This window comes from Chlorocebus sabaeus, chromosome 18, assembly GCF_047675955.1.
Source record: "Chlorocebus sabaeus isolate Y175 chromosome 18, mChlSab1.0.hap1, whole genome shotgun sequence".
In the NCBI taxonomy this organism is placed as follows: domain Eukaryota; kingdom Metazoa; phylum Chordata; class Mammalia; order Primates; family Cercopithecidae; genus Chlorocebus; species Chlorocebus sabaeus.
In genome coordinates, this window is record NC_132921.1 from 70,419,973 (window position 1) to 70,447,928 (window position 27,956).

At 43.7% G+C, this 27,956-nt stretch overlaps 1 long non-coding RNA gene across 1 annotated transcript; it reads left to right on the forward strand.

Moving 5' to 3' along the window:
- Nucleotides 1-252: 252 nt before the first annotated feature.
- On the forward strand, nucleotides 253-27,933 carry LOC103222747 (uncharacterized). Its single transcript, XR_493557.3, has 4 exons — nucleotides 253-740; nucleotides 21,303-21,356; nucleotides 23,368-23,558; nucleotides 23,786-27,933. It is a non-coding gene; the product is annotated as an uncharacterized lncRNA (long non-coding RNA).
- Nucleotides 27,934-27,956: the final 23 nt, after the last annotated feature.

Sequence of the window (27,956 nt, forward strand, 5' to 3'; positions counted from 1 at the left end):
TCCATACTTGGCTTATTTATTTATTTTTGTAGAGACAGGGGTCTTGCTATGTTGCCCAGGCTGGTCTCGAACTCCTGGCCTCAAGAGATCCTACCCCAGCTTCCCGAGTGGATTTTGTTTTTTAATGGCTATTTCCTTTTCCCCCTAACATTTACAAAATGCTTACATATGCCAGGCGCTGTGTTTAGTGCTTACCTGGATTCTCTCATTTAATCCTCAGGCAATTCTCTAAGGAAAGTACTGTCATGTCACCCTCGTCTGAGAGGACTGAGGCTCAGTGAGGTCCCATGAGGTCACAGAGACAGCTTTTAAACTGTGTCAAGATAGCCAGAGCTGGAACAGCAGAGCTACGCTGATTGCTTGCTGGACACGGAAAAGCAGCTTCTCTCACGCAAAGGTGTTTTCAGCAGGTTTCCCTCGGTTAAAGGAGAAAGGCTGGATGCAGGATAAAAAGAAAAACACTTTCCTCCATGAAGGTGGGTTCTCAAGGGTGTGTTTGACTGAGGAGACAACTGTAAAGTCTCTTGGAAATTGGTCATTGCTCTGATTTTTGCCGCGAAAGTACTGTTGTCAAACAGATTCAAATGGGCTTCACAATTAATGTGAAGAGGCTCCGGTTACACCGCAAACGAGTGTGACTGCCCCTCAGGATTAAGGATGTTTTTCTGTGGCTGAACTGAGGCATCTGTCCCCAGGGCTGGAGGCTGGGTATCGCCACAGCTGACCTCCTTCTCTCCATGGTAAGTGTCTCCCACCTGCCCCTCATGGCCGAACAACTCGTCAGGGGCTCAGGGAATGTGGACTGGCCTTAGAATGAGAATGTGCATTTTGCTGGTTCTCAACATCATTGTCTTCAAGGAAAACCTCATTTGTGTGTGTGTGTGTGTCTGTGTGTGTATGTGTGATTTTTTATTAATTTTTAAATTTTTGTGGATACATAGTAGGTGTATATATTTACGGGTTACCTGAAATGTTTTGGTACAGGCGTGCGAGGTGAAATAAGCACATTATGGAGAATTGGGTATCTATCCACTGAAGGATTTATCCTTTGAGTTACAGATAATCCAATTATACTATTTAAGTTATTTTAAAATGTACAATTAAGTAATAATTGACTATAGTCACCTACTATTGCTATCAAATAGTAGGTCTTATTCATTCTTTCTATTTTTTCTGTACCCATTAACCATCCCCACTTCCCCTCCACAACCTCCCCCACCTACCCTTCCCAGCCTCTGGTAACCATCCTTCTACTCTCTACCTCCGTGAGTTCAATTGTTTTGATTTTTAGATCCCACAAATAAGTGAGAATATGTGATGTTTGTCTTTCTGTGCCTGGCTTATTTCACTTAACGTAAAGACCTCCAGTTCCATCTGTGTCGTTGCAAATGACAGGATCTCATTCTTTTTTATGGCTGAATAGTACTCCATTATGTTTATGTACCACATTTTATTTATCCATTCATCTGTTGATGGACACTTAGGTTGCTTCCAAATCTTGGCTATTGTAAACAGTACTGTAACAAACATAGGAGTGCCAATATCTCTTTGATACACTGATTTCCTTTCTTTTGGGAATATACCCAGCAGTGGGATTGCTGGATCATATAGCAGCTCTATTTTTAGTTTTTTGAGGAACCTCCAAACTGTTCTCCACAGTAGCTGTACTAATTTACATTCCCACCCTTTTCTCCACATTCTGAAGAGCATTTGTTAGCTATCTTTTGGATATAAGCCTTTTTAACTGAGATGAGAAGATATCTCATTGGAGTTTTGATTTGCATTTCTCTGATGATCACTGATGTTAAGCACCTTTTAATATGCCTGTTTCAAATGTCATTTGTGTGTCTTCTTTTGCAAAATGTCTATTCAAATCTTTTGCCCGTTTTTGATTGGATTATTAGACGTTTTCCTAGAGTTGTTTGAACGCCTTATATATTCTGGTTATTAGTCCCCTGTCAGATGGGCAGTTTGCAAATATTGTCTCCCATTCTGTGGGTTGTCTCTTCACTTTGTTGATTGTATCCTTTGCTGTACAGAAGCTTTTTAAATTGATGTGGTCCCATTTGTCCATTTGTGCTTTGGTTGCCTGTGCTTGTGGGATATTACTCAAGAAATCTTTGCCCAGAACAATGCCCTGGAGATTTTCTCCAATTTTGTTTATATTAGTTTCATAGTTTGAGGTCTTAGATTTAAGTCTTTAGTCCATTTTTATTTGATTTTTGTATATGGTGAGAGATAAGAGTCTAGTTTCATTCTTCTGCATATGGATATTCAGTTTTCCCAGTCACATTTATTGAAGACTGTCTTTTCCCTAGTGTATGTTCCTGGCACCTTTGTTGAAAATGAATTTATTGTAGATGTGTGGATTTGTTTCTGGGTTCTCTATTCTGTTCCATTGGTCTATGTGTCTGTTTTTATGCCAGTACCATGCTGTTTTGGTTACTATAGCTCTGTAGTATAATCTGAAGTCAGTTAATGTCATTCCTCCAGTTTTGTTCCTTTTGCTTAGGATAGCTTTAGCTATTCTGGGTCTTTCAGGGTTCCATATAAATTTTAGAATTGTTTTTTCTATTTCTGTAAAGAATGTCATTGGTATTTTGATAGAGATTGAAAACCTCATTTTTATTAGAGAACTACAAAAGTAAACAGCACCACTTGACAGAGGCTTCTTCCCTGCCTCCATGGGCTCTTGCTGTTGCTTATCCTCCAAGATGAATCTGAAAGATAAAACAACTGCTCAGTTGCTACAAATCATGGGAAGACTCTGGTGAGAAAATCTCCATAAAAGACTTCAGAGGCCGGGCGCGGTGGCTCAAGCCTGTAATCCCAGCACTTTGGGAGGCCGAGATGGGTGGATCACAAGGTCAGGAGATCGAGACCATCCTGGCTAACACGGTGAAACCCCGTCTCTACTAAAAATTACAAAAAACTAGCTGGGCGAGGTGGCGGGCGCCTGTAGTCCCCGCTACTCGGGAGGCTGAGGCAGGAGAATGGTGTAAACCCGGGAGGCGGAGCTTGCAGTGAGCTGAGATCCGGCCATTGCACTCCAGCCTGGACGACAGAGCGAGACTCTGTCTCAAAAAAAAAAAAAAAAAAAAAAAAAAAGACTTCAGAAAAGATACATGTCTTAAGGCAGAACTTGAGGAAAAGCAGGAGACTTGGCACAGAAGCCACAGAAGGCTTTTTCCACGTGTAGGAACTTGCAAGGATGGCAGGAGGCTACAGAGAGCAGACCTGAAACCCTGTGAAAAGAAGAAATAAGCAAAGCAAGAGGATAAGCCCTGGGAGAACAGCAGGCTTCCCAGTGTCTGCCTCGTCCTACACAGTAAGAGCCAGGTCAACTTCAGGGAATAAGCAGGCCTCTAAAAGGAAGCATGACTGGAAAATACAGCACAACTAGGAGCATTTGGAAGGGGTCCGAGAAGTGGGGACCATCATTTGGTAATAGAACCTGCTTTGGAGATGAGAGAGCCTAGAAGGATGCCCAATGCCCAGGCAAATACGGATTGTTCAAAATACATTCAATTTTCAATAAGCCACTTTGGGGGTTTTAAAATTATTAATAGTATTTATATATGTTATATATAAATATTATTAATTATTAATAATATCCACAATGGAGTACTATTCAGCCATAAAAAAGAGATCCTGTCATTTGCAAAACATGGATGGAACTGGAGGTCATTATGTTAAGTGAAACAAGCCAGGTACAGAAAAACAAACATCACATGTTTTCACTTATTTGTGGGATCTAAAAATCAAAACAATTGAACTTATGGACATAGAGGTAGAAGGTTGGTTACTAGAGGCTGGAACAGATAGTAGGAGGTAGATGAGAAGTGGGGATGGTTAGTGGGTGTGAAAAAAATAGAAAGAATGAATAAGAGCTACTATTTGGTTGCACAACTGGGTGACTATAGTCAAAAACCTAATTATACATTTAAAAATAATGAAAAGAGTGTAATTGGATTGTTTGTAACACAAAGATAAATCCTTGAGGTGATGGACACCCCATTCTCCGTGATCTGATTATTACACATTGCATGTCTGCATCAAAACACCTCATGACTCCCACAAATATATATACCTATTACATACTCACAAGAATTTTTAAAATTTTTTAGATAAGATAATAATATCATAGTTATTTTTTTAATTCTAGAAAAAATTGCTGTGTCCTCAGAATATTACATTACTTTTAAATAAAAATGGGAAATTAAATTGGGATACAGTTCTAATATTGTTCCTTATCCCTGCTCAGTCCCAGTCTGCCATCTCCACTCCTAGAAACATCCAAGAAGAGACCCTCTTTCTTCATCCAAAGAAGACTGAGGACTTGATTCTGTGGAATCTGAGTTTCTGACTAAAACATGGCCTGTTTTTTCTTCCCCTACAATCTAGGACCTGGCCCTCTGGGGGTGTTTCTTTTTCTGTAACAATCTAGTTTCTCTTGTCAGTCAGGCACTGTCTCATCCAGTGATAGAAACCTGTGCTACTGCCGTTCAAGTCTCACACTAACCACCCGGCGTTAGCACAGATTCCACAGGCCAAGGGCACAGTCCGCGTCAAGACAGCCCTCACTGGCCAGGTGCAGGGGCTCACGCCTGTAATCCCAGTACTTTGGAAGGCTGGAGCAGGTGGATTGCTTGAGCCCAGGCATTTGAGACCAGCCTGGGCAACATAGTGAGACCCTGTCTCTGAAAAAAAAAAAATATGGGTTTTAATTACCCAAGCATGGTGGCACATACCTGTGGTCCCAGCTACGTAGGAAGCTGAGGTAAAAGGATCAATCACTTGAGCATAGGAGTCCAAGACCAGCCTGGGCAACATAGCAAGACTCTATCTCTACAAAAATTAAAATTAAAAAATTAGCTGGGTGTGGTGGGTTACACCTGTAGTCTCAGCAGCCCAGGAGGCTGCAGCAGGGGGATTGCCTGAGCCTAGGAGTTGGAAGCTGCAGTGACTATGATCTTGCCACTGCACTCCAGCCTGGGCAATAGAGCAGAGATCCTGTCTGGAAAAAAAAAAAAAAAAAAAGTTACCCCTTACTGTGAACTAGTCTCAAGTTTCGGGGTCCCAAAGCCACCTGCACTTCTGACCAACTGGCCACAAATTCAGGGTTTACATGACTCTTTCAGTTTCAATAATTCACTAGAAAGACTCAAAGCCCTACACTTAGGATTACAGTTTCATTATGAAGGATACAAGTCAGGATGAGCCATATAAATAGATGCCCAGGATGAGGTCCAGAGGGTCCTGAATGCAGAGCTGCCATGCCCTCTTCCCACAGCATCAGAGCAAAAGTACCCTCCTGGCACATGGATGTGTTTACCAACACCCAGGGGGATCATCAGGTGTCTGGAGCTTTGAATGGGTTTCATTTGGTAGGCATGACTAACTAAATCATTGGCCATGTTATAGAACTCCATCTCTAGCACCCCTCTCCAGGGGTCAGGAGGTCAGGCCTGTATTAAGTGACTCAAAGCCCCAACCCTCTAATCACAGGACTGGCTTTTCCACAAGACTGGCCCCATCCTGAGTCACCTTGTTAGCATAAACTCTGCTGTGGTCCAAGGGCCCACGATGAATAACAGATACTGCTATTACTCAGGAAACCCCAAGGATTTAGACACCATGTCCCTGGAACCTAAAACAAAAACTAGACACATTCTTTATTATACAACACAATGACAACAGTGGATATTCATTGATGGTTTTCTAGATGTTAAACTCTGTGCTGAGCACTTTATATATATCTCATTTGATCCTCAGAAGATCCTGAGAACAGGTGCCCAAGGTGGCCGGGTGTGGCCCACTGCTTGGTTTTACACATTTTAGGGAGATACAAGATATCGATCAGTACATGTAAGATGTACATTGGTTCAACCCAAAAAGGTGGGACAACTCAAAGTGGGGGGCATCCAGGTCTTAGGTAGATTCCTTCTTTTCTTATTGGCAATTGGTTGAAAGAGTTTCTCTAAAGACCTGTAATCAATAGAAGGGAGGGTCTGGGTTAAGAGAAGCATCGTGGAAACCAAGGTTCTTGTTATGTAGATGAAGCCTCCAGGTAGCAGGTTTCAGAGGGAATAGGTGGTAAATGTTTCTTATCAGCCTTAAAAAGGTGCTAGGCTCTTAGTTAATTCTCTCCTGGGTCAGGAAAAAGACTTGGAAAAGGAAAGAGATCCTGTACTGAATGTAGATTTTCCCCAGAGGCAGTATTGCAAGGCCATTTCAAAATATGTCAAAGAAATATATTTTGGGGTAAAATACTTTTATTTCTATCAGGGCCTACTGTCTGTCATGTTGGTATCTTATTGCTACAAAGAGTCTGTTTTGTCAGTCTTAACGTCTCAGTTAATGTTAATATCGTTGGTCAGCTATGCCTGAATTCCAAAGGGAGGAAGGTACAATGAGGAATGTCTGATCCCCCTTCTCATCATGGCCTATTTCAGGTTTACTTTAGAAGGACTTTGGCCAAGAGGAGGGGTCCATTCAGTTGGTTGGTGGGCACTTAGAATTTTACTTTTGGTTTATAAATAATCCTGTGTGCTGGACACATGATTATCCCCATTTTGCAGATGACAAAACTGAGGCACAGAGAAAGGAAATAACTTGCTTGAATTCACACAGCTGCCACAGCTGGTTAGTGACAGAGCAGGGATTTGAACTCATATCTGTAATGTGTACTACTAAATCCCTCCAGCCCCTCTAGAACCTACTGTAAAAAAAGGGGAAACCAAAGAGGTAGCCATTTTTGCTATAGAAGAACAACATAGGTCTAACATAGGACCCAGGCTTACTTAGCATTCTTGGGGGACAAAACAATCTACGTCCTGCCCCCGAGTGAAAGAATTCAGCCTTTAGAGTCAGAGGGGCTGCTTTGAATATGGGCCTTTCTAATTAGTTGAGTGGTGTTGGAGGGAGAAAAAAGTACTAAACTCTTTATAAAAATGTATAAAGATATGCAAAATCTTTATAAATTAAATGGAGATTCTGCTAACATCTACCCACAAGTTTGGTCTGAGGAATAAAGGAGATAATTTACCTGAAAGTGAAAAATCACTATTCCAGTGTAAGTCTTTTTTCCCCCATTCAGCCCATCCCTGGCCTTTCACCGTCAGAATGATCTGCTTTCCACCTGATCTACTATCTGTTTATTCCTTGCATCTCACGTGATGCCCTTAAGCCTCTCTGATTGCCTTGGATCACGTTTTTGTTCCTTAGCTTGATTATTTTTATACCGTTCACATGGACCATTACTTCAGCTTCAGGAAACGCCCGCTTTGCAAAGCATTTACGAAGCACCTGACAGTGCATACCACTGCACAAGGAGCATGGCCGAGGCACCATGAGGAGCTGGACCAGTGTAGTGGGAAGGGCCTGGAGCCCGGCCTCCGCAGAACTGAGTTCTGGCCCCCGTTCTGCTTCTTCCTCGCGTTGTTACCTTAGAAAATACACTTAACCCTCCTTCATCTCAGGCTACTCATTTGTAAAATAATACAGTAATTGTACCTGCCCTGCCCAGCGCCATGGGCAGTAGGAGAGTTGTATGGGAGACTGTATGCAGAATTTTTTTGAAGCTAACGATATGAATAGAGAACTCTATGACTAGAGAGAATAATTATGTAAGAGAGCATTGAAGCAGACACAGACTCCCACATACAGAGAAAAATAATTCTAGAACAACCCTATAGAAGGAACAGACAGAAAAATAGCACAGGACGTGCACACAGATAAATGTGTTCAAACCACAGAGTCAGGTTCATTTGGGAAGGCAGTTGGCAGCGAGGCCTGGAGAAGAGGTGAGAGATTATTTACAAACGTGACTGGGACTGGAAGCAGAAACATACATAAGCCAGTGGCGGTGTGGAAAAATCCAATGCCAAAAAGGAGAAATGCCCATAAGAGGGTCTTGAAAATTACAATGTGAGTCCCTAGGTGGCACCAACGCATTCCACAGTGACGCTCAAAGAGCTCAACTCTTCTTGTCCAAGTTTTGTTTAGAGACAGGGTTTGGCCACGTTGCCCACGATGGTCTTGAACTCCTGGGTTCAAGTGATCATCCTACCTGGGCCTCCCAAAGCACTGGGATTACAGGCATGAGTCACCTTGCTGGCCAAGCTCAATTCTTATAATGAATATGGTTATCTGTGGCCATAAGCAATGGAAAACGCCTCCATGTAAGGTGGGTGGAAGGAAATCCAAAGCTGCTGGTGACTTCATTCAGATGAAGGCCACATGGGTTCCTTCAACTGCGTAAAATCTCCAAACACTATTTTCTGACAGGATACAGAAGAAATAAATTGCATATCTGAAAGAAAGAGAAGGAAGGAAGGGAAAGGGAAAGGGAAAGGGAAAGGGAAAGGGAAAGGGAAAGGGAAAGGGAAAGGGAAAGGGAGGAAGGGAAAGAAAGAAGGAAAAAGAAAAGAGAGGAGAAGAAAAAAAATTGAGGACTCTGAGGGCTTTGGGTGATAGCTTTGAAAATAAATAAAATTTAAAAGCTTTTTAAAAACTTTAAGTTTTGAGAGAGATATGACTGTGATCTGAGTCACATAGTAGGTGCTTGCAACTTCTGTTTCTTAGAGTAAGATGAATTCTCTTCTTCATTGTTCTTGTTCTGTAAATGACTAAGAGAGAACAGAGACCAGACCTCCCCTGCTTCTAATCACTGCTCTTCACTATAGATTAACTGCCTCCTTTGTTATCCTGTATCAAACTCAGACCAGGCGGTGCAAAAGACCCCTGACTGTTACATCTGCAGTGTGGAATGTTAAATATACCTTTCCCAAAAAGAAAAAAAAATTACCTTGACAAATCGGATTATTGTAACTATGCAATCAGCCTTATAGAGAAAGAGAGTGGAATTCTGTTAAGTTTCCCTAAACTTTGACCATATAAATGACCCCAAACTTCTATACTTTGAAACACTGACTCCCATTCTTTGGAATCTGTGCTTCCTGAGTGGCTGTCCTCAAACTTTGTGCTCAAAACTAGATTCTGACCCTTTTGATTATTTTAGGTTATTTTTAATTATTTTATCTAAGTTGGTGCTAAAGTGTAAAATCTTACCTTGGCTACTTTTGTTTATTCATTTAACAAATGCTTGTTCAGTCCCTGCTGTGTATGTGTTCTATGCCTTTGAGATACCCCAGTGAGCTGACAAAAATCGCTGCCTCTGTAGAACAGGTGGATTCTCATTGGGGCACAGGGAAGAGGCAGAGAGACTGACCGTGTGCAATAAACCAATCAACAAGGAAGTTAAAGGAGAAAGGAGATGTGATCAATGCTACTCAGAGAAGAAGAGGACAACCTAAAGGGAATTAAAAGTTCAGGGTGGGACAATTGGAATTTTCAATTCTGGAGTCATCTTGAGCACGATATTAACCTCACTAGGCCTCCTTTCCTTTTCCATAAAAGGAAACAAATACCTGCCTCAGGGTCACAGCCACAATGGAACAAGGTGCTCAACACAGCACTTGATTCAGATGAACACCCACAGAGTCACCACCACCACTGTCACTCACTTGAGTTTTGTCCATTGGACCACTGTACACAGAGAAAGAGAAAGTTGGTAACTGTGTGATTTGTGGAGTTTAAACAACCTCTTCTACCAGAGCCACTGAGCCTAAACCTACTTTAACAAGGAGCAAAGGACATTTTGATCCACAGCAAGAGAAATGGTTTTCAAAGCAAATACCCTTGAGATAGAAAACAAAGATTCCACTCCTAGTTCATTTACTTGCAACAGCAGCGGTTGGAGGAGGGTAAGGCCAGGCTGAGAAGAAGAAAGAGCACAGGAGGCCCCAGGGCAAGAGGAGGAGGTGAATCCCAGCAGGGGATGGAAAGATGGGAAGAAAAGGCCAAACCATTCGCTGGCTTTCTGACTTTATTTCCAAATGCCCTGCCGGAGATGTGCTCATTAATGGTTTGTTTGAACAGGCCAAGTCTACCCAATGGACCCAGACTTCAAGGAACAGGACAGAACTGAGGGAACCTCACTTAAGGTCAAGGGCCTGCTTAGTCTCATGGACTGTACAGAGAGCAAGAGAAACAGCTTGCCTTGGAGACAGCCTGGGAGCAGAAATAATAAGGAACTAATCATCCATGCTTGTCTGCAGTAATAGAAAGAAAACAATTCATCAGTGGCCCCAACTATCTCTTGCCCAGACCAGTTTATGCCTTACAGAACCCCCTCACACCCCCATCAATGCAGGCTAGCGTTGCTTTTGCTTTTCTTTTTTGATACAGAATCTCATTCTGTCACCCAGACTGGAGTGCAGTTGGCACGATTCGGCTCACTGCAACCTCTGCCATCCAGGTTCAAGTGATTCTCATACCTCAGCCTCTCGAGTAGCTGGGATTACAGGCATGCACCACCACATCTGGTTAATTTTTGTATTTTTAATAGAGACAGGGTTTCACCATGTTAGCCAGGGTGGTCTCAAACTTCTGGCCTCGTGTGATCTGCCTGCCTCAGCCTCCAAACGTGGGGATTACAGGCTTGAGCCACAGCACCCAGGCAGGCTAGCATTGATTTTTGTTCCAATAGCTATTTAGGCTCCCTGTTAATGTGGCTTTTGTTGCTGTTCACTGACTGTTCACTTCTCATAAGTACCACTGAGGACTAATCAGTCTAACACTGGCGTAGAAATATAAATGTATTTCTATGTGCTTTTATAATCTTATAAATCCAGTGTAAAAGAAATTTTTTTTATAGTTTGCCTTGGTAACTCCTAGGCCGGGGAGGGGGACCAGATATATCAGGTGCCACATGAGACACCTCTCCTAGGACAGTACCAGGCACTAGGGAACATGAGATACAGATGTAAACTCAAGGGGTAGCTTCCCTTGTCCGTACAGTAGCTTAATGATGAAGGTGGCCGAGTGGCAGTTCTACTTAGTTCCAGAAACCTCCGCAGCTAGACTTATTTTTGTTTTTGTTTTTGTTTTGAGACAGAGTCTCATTCTGTCACTCTGACTGTAGTGCAATGGTGTGATCTCAGCTCACTGCAACCACTGCCTCCTGGGTTCAAGTGATTCTCCTGCCTCAGCCTCCTGAGTAGCTGGGATTACAGGTGCCTGCCACCACACCTGGCTAAGTTTCGTATTGTTAGTAGAGACGAGGTTTCACCATGTTGGCCAGGCTGGTCTCGAACTCCTGATCTCAAGTAATTCGCCCGCCTCTGCTTCCCAAAGTGCTGGATTACAGGCATCAGCCACTGCGCCCAGCCTCAGCTAGATCTTTAAGGCAACAGTTCCCCATCTTTTCAAGTATGAGATGCCATCGTAACGTTAGGAAACTTCATAGGCCTCATTAACAGTGCTTGTATCATTCATTTTAAAAATCCTATTGTCAAGTGACATTTTTTTTTCTTTTGAGTCAGAGTCTCACTCTGTTGCCCAGGCTGGAGTGCACTGATGTGATTGACAAGTGACATTTTAAAATGAATGCTGTGTTTTACAGATGGCAACAGCGCCCTCACACGCTATGTACAATTCAGCCTACAGATGTACTTGGTGGCATTCGAGCGTGATGAGCCTCACAGGGGTTTTCAGACGCAGACTTTGCTAAGAACAACACGTGGATGGTTTTAAAAGAACGATTGGAATGAGCAGACTACAATTTTCCAACAGTTATTTTCAACACAAGTGCATGCGGAAAGCTGAAATCATATGCATCTGTGGTTAGATTCTGGCCTTATCCCTGTGCTGACCCTGAGCTCCCTGTAATTGTTGGGCTCTTTCTCTGCCTCCAGGCTGAACCCTCCGCTGCTTTCTCTGCTACCAGGAATGGAGGGACCTAAGCTCCAATGTGCTCATCCCGGAACACCAAGCTTTGCGTTTCTCAAAGTTCAGTTCAGTTCCCTAAGCACAGGTTTTCTGCTCTGCTGGACGGAACGACAACATTTCAGTCATTCTCAGGCTTGCTCTGCTCCTGTTCCTACTTGTCCAGGTTCATAAACCCAGGACTCACAGGAAGGGCCCCTCCCCTGGGAGCCACGTTCAGAGGACGGGGCCTATGGCAGGAGGGAGTGGTCTATGAGCCCCTGGGGCTAGAAGATTCCTCTCCATTCTTTAGTGGCATTTCCCTTGGCACTTGTTTTCTGCTCTCACTACAGACACCTGAACCCTGAAGCTTAACCCCACCTTGAAGCCGGGGCATGGCTACCTAACATAGGCTGCCCTCCTGTGAAGGCAGGTCTGAGAGGCCATCTGCAGAGAGGCAGGGTCATTCCTGAGGGGCGGGGAAACCATCGCAGACACTCCAGCTGCTGCCTGACCGAGTTTCTGAGATGCCTGCCAAGGAAAAATGAGAATTCTGGTTAAAAAGGAGCTAAAATCTCTGGGGAAGTATGTCAATATCTAACTGAGAGAGAGGCCGAGAAGGCAGCTGGGACCACTGTGGAGACAATCTCAGACAATCTCAAGGAGCTTCAACCAAAGCAACCAAGAACAGGGGGAGTTCAGATTTCTCTCTTAAATTCTGCAGGGGAGGCCAGTGTGGTGGCTCACACCTGTAATCCCAAGACTTTGAGAGGCCAAGGCAGGAGGATCACTTGAGGCCAGGAGTTCAAGACCAGCCTGGGCAATGTAGCAAGACGCTGTCTCTACAAAAAAAAAAAATTTAGCCAAGTGTGGTGGCAAATGCCTGTAGTCCCAGCTATTTGGGAGGCTGAGGCAGGAGGATCACTTCAGCCCAGGAGTTCTAGGCTGCAGTGAGCTATGCTCACATCACTACACTTCAGCCAGGGTGACAGAGCAAGATCCTCTCTCTAAAAAAGAAAATAAAAAAATAAAAACAAAGCTGCAAGAAGGGGAAGAAGAAGATACTGAGACTTCTCCCAACAAGAGGAAAAGGCCCGAAGAAAGACCTTTTCTTGAAGGCAAAGTTCAGCTCCTTCATCATGCATCTTTAGTGCTGTGAACTTTTGTGCTGTTGACCCTTAGGACCAAGGAGGCAACATGAGCCCAGATCCAGTGGAGCTACTAGTGATGGGGCCGAAGGGAGGGGAGTCTAGACCCATCCTACTTATTATTATAAAATGTTAGCCTAACCAGCTTCTGGGAAGCAGTCTAATTAAAAGTGGACAGAAGCTAAAAGTGGCAGCTAGTCAGCTCTGCGTACAAATCCCAACTCCATGTCTTCTTAGTTGTTGGACTCGCCCAGGCAAGCCCCTGAATCTCCTTATGTCTCAACTTCCTCATCTGTCAAAATACTAGTCACAGCAGACCTCCTTTATAGGGTCGTTATGGCCCATGGGCTTGCAATAAATTTGGTATCTAATTTTGGAGTGATTTGGGACTGCAGTTTAACAAGCTTGATTCCAAATGTAGCACAAAGTAGGCTCTCAATCAACATTAATGGAATGAATCACTCTCAATGATAAATACTTCAGGAGAGGTAGCTGGAAAAAAATGTTCATGACTGATAAATTGTGTGCAGGGTGAGTTTTACAAGGGAATGTTGATACTTTATGAGTTGAGATGGCATTGAGTCTTAAATAGAGGAAACATTTCAGAAGAGAAATAAATACAATTGGCTTTCCAGAACTGCATTCCACATCTGTAGATTCAACCAAAAAAATTCTATAAAAGGCCGGGCGCAGTGGCTCATGCCTGTAATGCCAGCACTTTGGGAGGCCGAGGCAGGTGGATCATGAGGTCAGGAGATCGAGACCATCCTGGCTAATACAGTGAAACCCCGTCTCTACTAAAAAATACAAAAAATTAGCCGGGCTTAGCAGCGGGCCCCTGTAGTCCCAGCTACTTAGGAGGCTGAGGCAGGAGAATGACATGAACCTGGGAGGCGGAGCTTGCAGTGAGCCAAGATCGTGCCACTGCACTCCAGCCTGGGCAACAGAGCCAGACTCTGTCTCCAAAAAAAAAAAAAAAACTAAAAACATAGATGGTTGTGATATATAGACGTTTTTCCTTATCGTTTTCCCTAAACAATACAACTATTTACATAGCATGTACATTGTATTTCTTATTGTAAGTAGTCTAGAGATGATTTAAGTATACTAAAGAATTGTATAGCTTACATGCAAATACTGTGCTATTTTATACAGGGATTTTGTTATTCTCAGGGTCCCTGGAACCAATTCCCCACAGATACCAGGGGATAACTGTATATGGTTCTACAGAAGTGGCCTTGACATCAAGATACCTAAATTCTAATCCTGATTCTGCTACTAATTTGTTTTGTGGCATCAAACAAGCTGACTTCAGACTCGCTGTTTTTTCATTTGAAAAGCGAAGTTGGGCCAGATTGTATCTAAGGTTCATTTCTATTCAGACAGTGGATAATTCTGTAACAGTCTCTGGAACTTCTGCAAGAAATCCTACTTGTAAAGCAAGGCAAAAGTGGTTTTAAGGGGGAAAAAAAAAGATCTATGTCTATTACAATACATGCCTCATTTTTACCAGGATAAAAACCACTACAAACATCCTCATCGTTGCTATTACCTACCATTGACTGTGTGCTAGACTCCGCACTAGAGCATGTTAGACATACGATCTCATTCAGTCCTCTCAACAATTCTCAGCATTTCACAAGATTTATTCTGAAAAGAAAAGATGTGGCCAGGTGCGGTAGTTCACACCTGTAATCCCAGCACTTTGGGAGACCAAAATGGGAGGATTGCTTGAGCTCAGGAGTTCGAGACCACCCTGAGCAACATGGAGAAACCTCATCTCTACTGAAAATACGTAAATTAGCCAGCCATGGCAGTGCATGCTGTGGTCCCAGCTACTCGGGAAGCTGAGATGGGAGGATCACTTGAGCCAGGGAGGTAAATGTTGCAGTGAGCCATGATCACGCTGCTGCACTCCAGCCTGGGCGACAGTGCAAGACTCTGCCTCGAGAAAGAAAAAAAGAAAGAAATTTACATTCCCCCTAAAAAAAGAACTGGATCATTATGGACTGCGTGACTTAAAGCTACCATTTATTGTAGTCTTCTTCACGCCAGGTACTTTACATACTTTTTTCCTAATCTTCAAACAACTCTGCAATTTTTTCTATTGCTATGTAACAAATCTTCACAAACCTGGTGGCTTAAAACAGGACCCATTTATTATCTCATGGTTTCCATGGGTCAAGGAGTCCAGCATGGCTCAGCTGGGTCCCTTGCTCACGGTCTCTCAAGGCTGAGACACCACTAAGGTGTCAGCTGGGCTGTGATCTCATCTCATCTCATCTCATCTCATCTCATCTCATCTCATCTCATCTCATCTCATCTCATCTCATCTCACTGAAGTCTTCGTCCAAGCCCACTAGTGGCTGGCTCCAGAGATGGCCTGCCCCCGCCGCAATGGCAGCCAGCGTTCCTGATGGGTATAGGACTGAGGTTCCTGCTTTCTTGCTGGTTGTCTGCTGGAGCTGCTCTAAGCTGCTAGCAGCTGCCTATCATTCTCTGCTGTGTGGTCTTCTCCACAGCAAGGCATCTTGCTTCTTCAGTCCCAGCACTTCGGGAGGCTGAGGCTGAAGCGTCATTTGAGATCAGGAGTTTGAGAGCAGCCTGGGCAACATAGTGAGACCCCATCTCTAAATAAATAAATAAATAAATAAATAAATGCCATTAGGAGAATATTCCTGACTCCCATTTGTCTCTGGCTTCTGGACCCTCTTTTCAAACACTCACCTGACTAGGCCAGGTTCACCCAGGATAACCTCCCCTCCATTAACTCAGAATCAGCAGATTGGATACTTTAATGGCAGAATCCCTTCACCTTTGCCATACAATGAAAGATAATCATGGGTGTGATGTCCCACCATATTCACAGGTCCCATGACACTCAGGGCAGGGGATTATACAGGACGTGTATACCAGGGGGAAGGCCCAGGACTCTGCCCACCACAAGCCCTGCTTTATCCTGATTTAGAAGTCATGAGTTACCTGTCTAAAGTCCCATGAGTGACAGATAATGACATTGGACATTCCCTCCCTGAGCCCACCTTGGGGAGAAATAGCCCTCTCTGGACAAGTCCAAGTTTCTTCTTACACATCACAGCTCTGTTATAACAGCAAACTTCACAATCTCAAAATGAACCCTTTATGAGGTCATCTGGAGCACCTGCAGTTCCTAATACTTTACTACATGTCAAATTCACTGTGGCTCAATCTAGACCCAGATTCCCCTGGGAGTCCCCCCTCGGTACAAGTCAATCAACTCTGAGCCTGTGCCATCAATTACCCAGAAACCAGCTGACAAAGTTGACTAATAATGGCATGCACGCCAGGGGACAGATCTCCTGACTCTATTCTATTTCCTGTCTCTCTGCCCCCGCTCTGTCTTTGCCCAGGCTTCACACCATTGCTCACAAAGCTTCGCCACCTGGACAGTTTCCCACTCAGCTTGTGATAATTCTTCTCTTGCCTGACTTGGGCCTCACCCAGATTAAGCACTCAAGAAAAATCTTGGCGTGAACTCTTCTTGCTTGGTAATAAGCACATCTCAGACTACCTTAATCTTCTCCCCCAAAGTTTCAAGTGCTGGGGGTGCTTAAGTTAACCGATGTTTGATGTGTGCAGAGCTGTGTGCGTTTAGTCCCTCAGTCTCTCCCCAGGTGAGCCTGGAGAGAGAGTGTCTCTACTCATTGGCTCAGATACTTCCCTCTTTTCTCTACACAGGTAGCCACATGCTGAGCTTTTCCTACTCTAGAGAGCACGGTGCAAGGATCTCCAGTCTGTTGGGCACCTACTAAATGTCATATCCGTATACGTGCAATGATTTATCACCTTTTATAGTTGTAGAATCTGAGGCTCAGAGAGATCGGATTGCTTGTCTGAGGTCACACTGCTGTTGGTATTGCAACTAGGAGTTGAACTCAAGACGTGTTTTGGCAAAGCCGTCCTCTTTCCATACTTACTGTTAAATTGTTTTGTTTTGTTTTGTTTTCTTAAACCAAGTGTAGTCCCAACAACGTTGAACAGCGTTTAGGTAGGTAAAAGCTTTGAGGGGACCTTTTAGGGTTTTGATGAGACTTCTTAACAGATATGCATTTCTCAAACATGACAACGTAACATTCATATTAAACATAAAACTTGGTATTTCTATAGAATTTTTCATACGTTTCTGCATCGTAGTGCATGTGTTTGCCTAAGACATATTAGTCTTTCAGGAAATATTTGAAGACAGAAAGGCAGGATGAGAGGAGAGGAAGGCGGTGGGGATGTGTGGGGTGCTGGTGGGCTGTGTGTGGGGTGGGAGATGCCTGCTACCCTGAGCCTGAGAGCTGCAGAGCCGACTCGGGACCGGTACATCCTCGCTGCTTCAGCGTGCTTCTATCGCCACCTAGCCACCTCGGGGAGAAATGCCCTCTCTGGGCAAGTCCGTCCAGACTTCCCCTGAATGTTCTTTGCCCACTTACAGGTGGGTACCTTTAGACCATGAAACTTGGAGAGTCCTTAGTCCTTCCCACAATGGACGCCTGTGCGCCCTGTCTTTTTTTTTAATTAGTGGCTTGCTTTAGCAGTTGATTCCAAGGCCTATTACATTTAAAGAGAAATTTTTGAAAATTGGTATCACTGAGGATCGGTACCATTAAGGCTTCTCCGCACAAAAGAAGGGGATTGTTACTCCTTTGAGAGCCCTCTCCTGTGGGAGTGCCTGACACTGCCATGGACCCTCCCCGTGCACATGTCCATATCCAGATCAAATGTGGTCTCCATGAAACCTGTGAAGCAACAGCTTCCATTTAATCCACACTTGCCGTGTGCTGGGGGCTTTATGAGTGTTTTCTCATGTAATTCTCACGGAAATCTTCTGAGGTAGGTATGGTTAAGGGCACCGAGGCACAGCGAGGTCCTGGAGCTGGTCCATGGCAAAGCTGGGATTTGAACCTGATTGGTCTCTTCCCCAGGCCTATGACCCTCCTCTCATCCAGTGTCTCTTGATTTCCCCAGCCAAAGTGTCATCTCCCTGCTCTGCAAGCACTTCATTTCTGTCTCCTAATGCCGTTCAGATTATATTTTCTCTTTCTCTAAACCAGAGGCTCCAACTCCAGGAGGGACATCGTCCTCTGCTGTGTTGTGTGTGCACACACAGGTTCTCACTTGAGGTGGTTACTCAGTTCATTCGTCCAGGTTGTGAAATTGCAGCAGCTTCAATTTGTTGTTCTATTTCAGTCATTCTGAGGTGGTGTCTCCCAACGTATATCAAAGGATCCCTGGTGTCAGACAATAGCCCAGGGAATTGTTATTTGCATTCAAATCTGTTCTCATAGGAGGAGAATGGTCAACTAATGGTGCTCTATATAACAAAGGCAGACATGGGATTGGCCACTGAGAGAGGCAGAGGGGAAGAGAGAGCTGCAGCCAGACTGGAGGCAGGACCACCTGGGAACAGTGAGTCTTGGTTCACATATTTTGAGGAAACTGATCAGCAGGCAGGGAGCAGAGTTCCGTCAGCTCCATCCTGGAGCAGGCTGAGTAGAGGCATCAAGGAAAACAATCTCACTGGTTTGCTGACTCTTCTTTTTTTTTTTTTTTTTTTTTGAGACATAGTCTCGCTCTGTCACCCAGGCTGGAGTGCAGTAGTGCGATCTCAGCTTACTGCACCCTCTGCCTCCAGGGTTCAAGTGATTCTCCTGCCTCAGTCTCCCAGGATTACAGGTGCTAGGAGGCTGAGGATTACAAGCGTCCCCCACCCACGCCCAGTACTGTAAAAGTGCTGGGATTATAGTCCTCCATGACCACGGCCAGCTAATTTTTGTATTTTTTTTTTTTTTTAGTACAGACAGGGTTTCACCATGCTGGCCAGACTGGTCTCGAACTTCTGACCTCAGGTGATCTGCCCACCTTGGTCTCCCAAAGTGCTGGAATTACAGGCATGAGTCACTGCACCAGGCCAGGCTTGCTGACTCTTGGGAGTGTGGCTATGTTGTAAGTGACAGGCTGTCCCGGTTTCTCCACCTTCAGCCATCGTCACCATCCTGCATGAGGTTCCTCAGCAGGGGACTGAGCACTCGCAGGTCGCTGCTGGGGCATGCAGAGGAAAGCAAGACCATCATGTCAGTATGGGAAAAGTGAAGAGTGAGGCCCAGGACTCTGAGAGAAAGGAGTCCTGGCCCAGAGGTTGTGTGAGGAGAGCGTGGGATAAATGAGGTGCCCAAAAGCAGTTTGGGGTGATTAGATAGGAAATTAAAGATTGGTGGGTGGAAGGAAAGGAAAGAAATAACAGGTGTAGACAGAAAAATTCACAATAAGAATGACCGTGGGCATGGGACACAGGCCAGTCAGACAGATTGTCAGACACCTGGAGAGGTGCCCAGTAGCTTGGAGCCCTCGGGAGCTCAGGGCACCAGCTACTGACCAGGACGAAGCAGCCCGGGGTCTTACCCACCGCTGCTCTCACGGGGCGCACACTGGCTGAATGTCTGCACGGGGTATAGGCAAGAGGAGAGAGAAACATGAATATCTGAGGTCACCAAAGGACATGCACGCCAGTCAGTGACAAAAGGGAACGTAGCACAGCATGGAGGAGCTGCCCTTAGGTCAGATCAGGCTCCTGTCATCACCACCGGTGACCCTCCCTGCCGGGGAAGGTGGCTCTGGCAGCGAGCACCTGTCCGGCTGGCTGAGTGGCAGCCCACGTGTCCAGGGCAGGGTGGCCAGCTGGCCAGCTGGGCCGGAGCCCAGAGTGCTGAGGCTGGCAGCCCGATCTCGGCAGTCCTGTGCCCTCGCATCAGGCCACAGCCCACAGGTGGCTCTTCCTGCATGCTGGAGGAAACACAGAATCCCTGCCAGCAGAGAAGGAGCGGCCCAGCCACTTGCCTGTGGGTTTCATGAAATGTGCGACTCTGATCTCATACCCCTTAGAATTTCTAGTAAAAGATCCAGAATGTCTGACTTCCCAAGAGGGAACCTTCATGGGAAGGAATAGGCGGGAACGTTTTCAGAACCAGTTCCTCAATTTCTCCAGGTTCCAAAAAGCTGCAAGACCATACTCACCTCCTCTTCAGGGTCTCCACATCCCCTGAATATCATATTCAGCTGTTGTTCCCATCATGTCTTGAGTAAATTTTTGTGGCTGTTTCTAATTATTCCCTCTGCCTGGGGAGTTCATTTTGCATCACAGTGTTACTTTGGGCCATCTAAAACTATTTCCATCTTACCATATGTGTTCGGCTCTCACTAATTGGGGAAAGTTATTTTTAGTATTTCCTCTTCTTTCCATCTTTGCAGATTTGCCCTATTTAGGGGGAAAAAAATCCTGAAACAGTTTCATGTTTTTTAGAGACATACCAGAGATGCTTTTAAAGTTCTACAAGCAACATTTTCATGTGGTGTATGCCTGTAGTCCCAACTACTTGGGAGGCTGAGGCAGGAGGATCACTTGAACCCAGGAGGTGGAGGTTGTAGTGAGACAAGATCATGCCACTGCACTCCAGCCTGGGCAACAGAGTGAGACTCTATATCAAAAAAAAAACAAAAACAAAAGCAAACAAACAAAACTTAAACATATTCTCACCATAAAATACAGCAATTGCACTCCTTGGTATTTACCCAAAGGAGTTGACAACATACCCACACAAAAACCTGCATGCAGACATTTATAGCAGCTGTACTCATAATTGCCAAAACCTGGATGCAAACAACATGTCCTTAGATGAATGGATAAATATAAACCATGGTACATCTAGACAATGGGATATTATTCATCACCAAAAACAAATGAGCTATCAAGCCATGAAAAGATATGGAGGAACTTTAAATGCATGTTAGTATGTGAAGGAAGACAATATGAACATCTTCTATGGTTCCAACTATATGATATTCTGGAAAAGGCAAAACTGTGGAGACAGTGAAGGAATCAGTGGTTGCCAGGGGTTAGCAGGGAGGGAAGGATGAACAGGTGGGGCACAGAGGACGTTTAGGACAGTGAAAATACTCCCTATGAGACTGTAATGGTGGATATGTGTCATTATGCAATTGTCCAAATCCATAGAATATTTAACACCAAGAGTGAAGCGTAATGTAAAATATCAACTTTGCATAATGATATCTCAATGTAGTTTCATCAGTTGTAGCAAATGTACCATTCTAGTAGGGAATGTTGACAATGGGGGAGGCTGTGGGTGTGTGGGGCGGCAGTATATGGGAAATCTCTGTACCATCCTCTCAATTTTGCTGTGAACTTAAAACTTCTCTATAAAATAAAGTCTAATAAAAATAAATGTATTTTTTTTAATTAACCACCCTTTATTAAAAGACTTTGTAGGAAATTAAGCTTAACAGAGTAACTGTTACTACATTTTGGTTACTGCTCTTTTCCCAGTCTCTCTCTGTATCCTACAGGTCCAAGAAACTAACTTGGGAAAGAAGAGGGGAAGTTCTTATTTTCACATGCTGGTAAGACATTCTAGTATTACCATGTCGAAATATAAGCTTTAAAATTGTAGACCAGTGGTGGTGGGGGTTCTGCAAACCAGCTATTGAAAAACAAGTGGATTCATCTCTGCACTTTAAATAAGAGGTGATAAGTAGAAAACACAAGTAGGTTCAGAATGGACTAACAGGGCTTTTCAAATTTGAGTGTTGTATTAGTCCATTCTCACGCTGCTGTAATGACATCCCTGAGACTGGGTAATTTATAAAGAAAAGAGGTTTAATTGGCTCAAAGTTCTGCAGGTTGTACAGGAAGCACACTGCCGGCATCTGCTCAGCTTCTGGGGAGGCCTCAGGAAACCTACAAATATGGCAGAAGTCGAAGGGGAAGCAGGCATGTCTTACATGGCTGGAGCAGGAGGAAGAGAGAGAGTGGGGAGGTGCCACACACTTTTAAACAACCAGATCTCGTGAGAACTCACTCATTATTATGAGAACAGAAACAGCACTAAACAGAGATATCCACCCCTAAGAGCCAATCACCTCCCACCAGGCCCCACCTTCAAGATTGAGTATTACATTTTGACATGAGATGTGGGTGGGACACAGATCCAACCTGTAGCAAATGTGTGTACAAATCACTTGGGATCTTGTTAAAAATGAAGATTCTGATTTAGAAGATTTGGGACGAGGCCGGTAATTCTGCATGTCTAGCAAGCTCCCATGTCCCAGGTGACATCCGTGCTACTGGTCCAGGAACCACACTTTGGTGGCAAGAATATGAGTCATTGTGTTATACTTAGTCTTCCTGGTATTGGACGTGAGACCTTCTTATTCGTCTTTGTATCTCCAACACTTATAAGGTGACCAACGTCAAGTTAACACATATTTACAGAATAAATAAATCTTAGCCTTTCTTTCTCTAAAACAATGGTGAGAGCAACCCTCTCAGGTATGGATGGGATAATATCCAAAAGTATCCATGCTTCTTCAGGATTTAAAGAAGACCTTCAAAAGAAAATCTAAAGAACAAAAGTGCTCAGCATTCGGCCCATATCCACTTCCTTTTTGTAGAAATGATAGAAGCAAAAATAAAGAAAATAGCTTGGTGAGACTAGATGGTTAGATGAAAGGGTTCCAGGGAGTAAAGATGGCAAGAGCTCAAGCTAGCACACTAGAAAAAGTCTCCTTTTCCCGGGTGCCAGTTTCCAAACTATGCTTTGCAAAGAGAACTGTGATGAACATCCTTAAACACTGAATTAATGTGTGTCAGCAAAAAAATTTCCCTAAAATTGTTTTATTCTAAGGATATCAATAGGGAGTGTGCATGTCCTTTCAACAACATGCTGGAGCATTGTCTAAAAAGCCCACTGAAGATTATTTAATTCTCTAACAGAATGTCCCTGTGTTTGCCTTTAGTATTTACTATTTGAATATAACTCAGACACTGTGGAGTTCTCTGTGGCCTTATATATTTCCATCCAGTAGAAGGTCTTATTACAAAGGTTATGGTACCATTGTCCTGCACCATATGATGCAATTATGTATGTAACCTAGCAATGTTATTTAAACATCCTTTTTAAAAAAAAATTATTTCTTTAAAGAAATGATTTTATAAATAGAGATGGGGTCTCGCCATATTGCCCAGGCTAGTCTCGAACTCCTGAGCTCAAGTGATCCACCTACCTTGGCCTCCCAAAGTGCTGGCATTACAGGCGTGAGTCACCACACCTGGCCTATTTGAACGTTCTTTTAAAAATGTTACTATAACCCAGCATTTTGGGAGGCCGAAGCAGGTGTATCACTTGAGCTCAGGAGCTCAAGGCCAACCTGGGCAACATGGTGAAACCCCGTCTCAATTAAAAAAAAAAAAAAAAAAAAAATTCCTTTGAATGCCCAGTTCCTCAAAATGCTTTCTCAACCAGCTTTACCACCTTACTGAATCTCTCACTAATAAACAAATATTTGATATATTCTAATTGTATATTTGTATGAGAGTCATGTTTTTAGCTTTTTGAAAATTATGCTTTGACAGAATAAATTACCAGAAATAGAACTTGGCTCAGAACCTCACATATCTTCAGACCAAGAACAACTATGCTGGAGAAGCTGTATTTCCTTGACCATCACTGAGGAGGCTCATCTGCACCTGGAATGAATTAAGATATCAGTGTCCTATTTTGACTGCATGTTCAGAAATGAGACTTTGGGAAGTCTTAGCAGAGGGTAAATGCATTTTGTATGTGTAGGGGAATATAAATAATTTTGGGTCAGTGGGCAGAGGGGTTTTTAATAATTATTTGACACCCCTCCCTTCTGTGGAGCTAATTCCCCTTCCCTTGAGTGAGTCACCTGGTGACTCATTACTAATGAATAGAATGTGGCATAAATGACAGAGCATGACTTTTTTCTTTTCCTTTCTTTTCTTTTCTTTTTTTTTTTTTTTGAGACAGGGTCTCACTCTGTGGTCCAGACTGGAGTGCCATGGTGTAATCACAACTCACTCAGCTTCAACTTCCTGGGCTCAAGCAATTCTCTCACCTCAGCCTCCCAAGTAGCTGGGATTATAGGTACACACCACCACATCCAATTTTTGTATTTTCTGTAGAAACAGGGGTTTCACAGTGTTGACCAGGATGGTCTCGAACTCCTGGACTCAAGTGATCCTCCCACCTCAGCCTCCCAAAATCCTGGGATTACAGATATGAGCCACCACACCCAGCCTGACAGAGCATGACTTCTGAGGGTAGGTCATAAAAGACATTGTGACTTCCGGTTTGCTCTTTGAACACTTGTCTAAAGGAAGTCAGCTGCCATGTCTCAATGACACTCAAGTGGCCCTATGGAGGGGCCTAAAACAGCATCCTCCTGCCAACAGCCATCAAGGAACTGAGGAACTGAGGCCCTTTGCTAACAGCCGTGAGTGCACCATCATGGAAGTAGATCTCCCGCTCCTGTCAAGCCTTCAGATAACTGCAGCCCCAGCTGACTGCTCAACTGCAACCTCGTGAGAAACCCTCAGTTAGGACAACCCAGCTAAGCTATTCTCAAATTCCACAGAAACTGTGAAATAATACATGCTTTTGTTTTAAGCAACTAAGCTTTGGTTAATTTGTTACACAGTAATAGACAATGAATACAGCTGGCTTATCAGGTATGTATAGTTTAAGGCTTTTCATGTAGATTGCAAAATTGCCTTCCTGAAATATTATGCCCATTTACACTCCCAGGAAGAATTGCATAAGAGTGCTCATGTTCTCAGTCCTTCCTCTTGTTAAGTGCTACATTTTTTCTTTATTCTTTCTGATATTCTTTATTCTTTCTGATAGAAAATGGTATCTTATTTTATTACTCTAATTTATATAGTTTTAAAGTTCAGTGAGGTTGAACACTTTTCATGTATTTATTATCTGTTTTCTGTATCTCTTGATCAAATGCTGTGTATATATATATATACATGGTTAAATTGTAGTGTTAATTTTTTCATTCATTGATTCCTAAGCTCTGTTTGGCTCTTAAGCATCTTATATCTGCCTATTACTATGTTGCAAGTATTTCTCTTAGTTTGCCACATAGATATCCTTATGTGGGGGACATGAAGATGTACTGCCTACAACCCTTTCAAGGAAGATTGGTGCCAGCTGTCTCTTGCCTCAGTTGCAGAGAGCTGCCTTGCCCAAGAGTATGCTCTTCCTGTGACCCATATCCATGGACCAATTGTTGTAGGGTGTAAAGGTCCAGCCATTTCAGCCCACCATGGTCCTGCTCTGGCAAGCCATTGACACTCCCGAGCTCTCCACAGGGTAGCATTACTGATCTGCATTGTAGTTCGACCACTCCCCTAGAGAAACCCTGCTTCCTTCATCTCCTTTCCATAGGTGTTGATCTCTAACAAACACGGTGCCCATCAAATTTCAACCTGGCATCTGTTTCTAGAATACCTAACCTGTGACATTCTGGAAATTAACTGCTTAATTTGTAATTGATGTACTACCTATATACCTCTACACATAAATGCATTACTCTTGAAAATAATGTATTATGTTTTTTCATAGGGGAAACTGGTTCTTTTATAGAATGATTATTGGAATACAAACACAAAAAGTTGAGTGTTATTTAAAAACACAAAATCTTTCCCTATCAGCTATTATGCAAGTCATTATCTACATCATATTTCTTCAAATAAAACCACCTCCTTATGCTGCGATATGTCCCCTGTCACTTACTATCCCCCTTTATCTTGTTTTTTTTTTCTTCACAGCATTTTATTTGAGTATCTTTTACATCTGTATCTGCCTCCCCAGCACCTAGAATGGAACATGGCATATAATAGGTGTTCAATAAATATTGATTGAATGGATAGATGAGTAGATCAGTAAATGAGTAAGTGACATTTGGGTAAAGGTAGATAAAGTATATCCAGACCGATACCATATTTGTCCTTCTTCTTCCAGGAAAATGAAGCACAGTATTAATTTGTCTCATATAGAAGTTGCCAAAAATATTTATTGTATGTACACAGATGTATCCAGACCACTCTAGAAACCATCTCTTCTTTGTGCTCTTCTTTCCCCCAGCCTCTCCTCTTTTTGCAGGCTGCAGGACTGCCTAGCTTCGAGGGAGCTGAGAGGAAGGCTGTATTCAGGTGATCAGGAGTGGTAACAGATGGTTGGATGCCCTCATTTTGCAGATGCCTCTATATTTGTGCTGCTTAAAAGCATTTTAACTAGCATAGGGCAAAACATGTATTATCTTTTAGTTGCAGCCCTAGTTTCTAGAATCCCGGATTAGTGCGTAGCCCCCTAAACCTCACAGTCACTAATCCACTGCGATGGCTCCTCTGCATCTGTTGATGTTGGATGCTTTCAGCCCCTAGTGAATTCTGCGTCTTTAATCTTGTTTGGTGCTGGTTTCTTTTTCCTACCATTAGCTCTTTGGATTGGAATGTGGTTGTCTCATATTTTTTTTGTCAGATTCTTTACAGACAAGTAAATAAACTTGAAGAGGGTAAGTAAGGTGACACAGGAGATCTGAGATAGAGCTAGGACTTTTGCCATCTATCCTTGTCATCAAAAGCACTCATTAACCTTATTGTCATTCTGTGGCAGGGTGGTGGAACAGCACAGGTCGATTTAGAGATTCAGGACAATGGGGAACAGTCACTTTCTCCAGTTCTTTTGTGCAAACAGCTGACCTAAGAGTAAAACTTAAGCATCCAGAATGTCAGGCAAGCACAGTCTATGTTCATATTTAAGTTTATCTATAGCATTTTTGTCACTTTTAGCTACCATTAGGATGCCTTTAAAGCAGTTATTGTCCAACAGATTTCCATTTAAAGGAAAGGATGTTTGTCATGGTAAGTAATTAAGCAATAGAACATTTCTTAGCTTCTAAGGGAAACCTTTCCAGGTTAAGTAATATGCACAGGGGGAAATGTCATTTTTTATTCTTTTTCTTCAGAAGGAATTGATTAGACAGAACAACTACAGGAGACCCCAAATGTTGAAATCACCAGAAGACCTTTAAATTGCATAGAATCAAATTTCTAAAAACATAATTCCACCTGTATTGTTGAAAATAGAGAGGCCAGGCACGGTGGCTCACGCCTGTAATCCCAGCACTTTGGGAGGCCAAGGCGGGCGGACCACAAGGTCAGGAGATCGAGACCATCCTGCCCAACATGGTGAAACCCCATCTCTACTAAAAATACAAAAATTAGCTGGGCATAGTGGTGGGTGTCTGTAAGCCCAACTACTCAGGAGGCTGAGGCAGGAGAATCGACTGAACTCAGGAGGCGGAGGTTGCAGTGAGCCAAGATCAGTGCCACTGCACTCCAGCCTGGGTCACAGGGCAAGACTCCATCTCAGAAAAAAACAACAACAAAAAAAGAAGAATTAAAGTCCGTTTTATTCAGACGTATCACTGAGGGCTACAGCCCAGAAGCAGACCTCTAGAGAGGTCCATGAAACTACACCGGCAGTGTTTCAGCTCACTGCTTATATACAGATGTGGAGATTTTGTTTCTGCAAAATCTCATCGAACTTCCTCAGAAGTTGCATTGGGTGTAAAGTGCATTTGGTTAGAGATTACATAGGCGTAATCACTAACTTGCCAGACATGATCTTAGGTGTAGGAAAAGGCAAGGACCGGGACCATTTATCTTTTTTTTTTGAGACAGTCTTGCTGTGTGGCCCAGGCTGGAGCGCAGTGGCACAAACATACGTCACAGCAGCCTCAACCTCCTGGGCTCAAGCAATCCTCTTTCCTCAGCCTCCTGAGTAGCTGGAACCACACGTGTGGGCCATCATGGCTGGCTAATGTTTTTCATAGAGATTGGAGCGAGGGTCTCACTTTGTCACCTAGGCTGGTTGGTCTCAAACTCCTGGGCTCAAGTGATCATCCCGCCTCAGGTCCCAAAGTGCTGGGATTACAGGCGGGAGCCACTGCTCCTGGCCTCATTTATCTTTTGAGGAATATAGTGACTCAGGCAAGAGAGTTGGGGGTCGTGTGCTCTAGCCTGTTTGGTCCTCAAAGCATCTTTCCCCAAGAGCAGCTAGTTGCCACGGGGCTGGGGCTTTGTGACATTCTGCTGCAGGCAGAAAGCAGCACACGTGACTTCTTACA